Source organism: Theobroma umbraticum, unplaced genomic scaffold (genome assembly GCF_002168275.2).
Source record: "Theobroma umbraticum cultivar Fairchild unplaced genomic scaffold, ASM216827v3 scaffold_55.0, whole genome shotgun sequence".
Classification (NCBI taxonomy): domain Eukaryota; kingdom Viridiplantae; phylum Streptophyta; class Magnoliopsida; order Malvales; family Malvaceae; genus Theobroma; species Theobroma umbraticum.
The window spans coordinates 1,247,787-1,248,146 of NW_018397270.1; positions in this window are offsets into that span (position 1 = coordinate 1,247,787).

The window sequence follows — 360 nt, forward strand, 5'->3', positions numbered from 1 at the left end:
TCTTATAGACTACTAATGGTTATACTAGAGTATGATTCACATGTTATACATGGGCTAAATAGAAGATACACATGCATACAATTTGTGTAAAATTCATATCTCTACAACTCATGTGAATGATTTTAAATTTAAAAATTAACATATGATAAAGTCAGAAAATCCTTTTGAAATTTTTAAGTATGTTATTGATAGGTTACCCTTATTACCTCAAAAGCTAAATAGCATTTGTTGTATAAAATATAACACATTTATTGCAATTTTTCTCAATAAAGAAAAGGAAAAACAACAGTTGGACAAGTCTGAGGGAAATTAGAACAGAGAAAAAACAAATGGATTGGTAAGTCTGAGGGACTAGCAGTG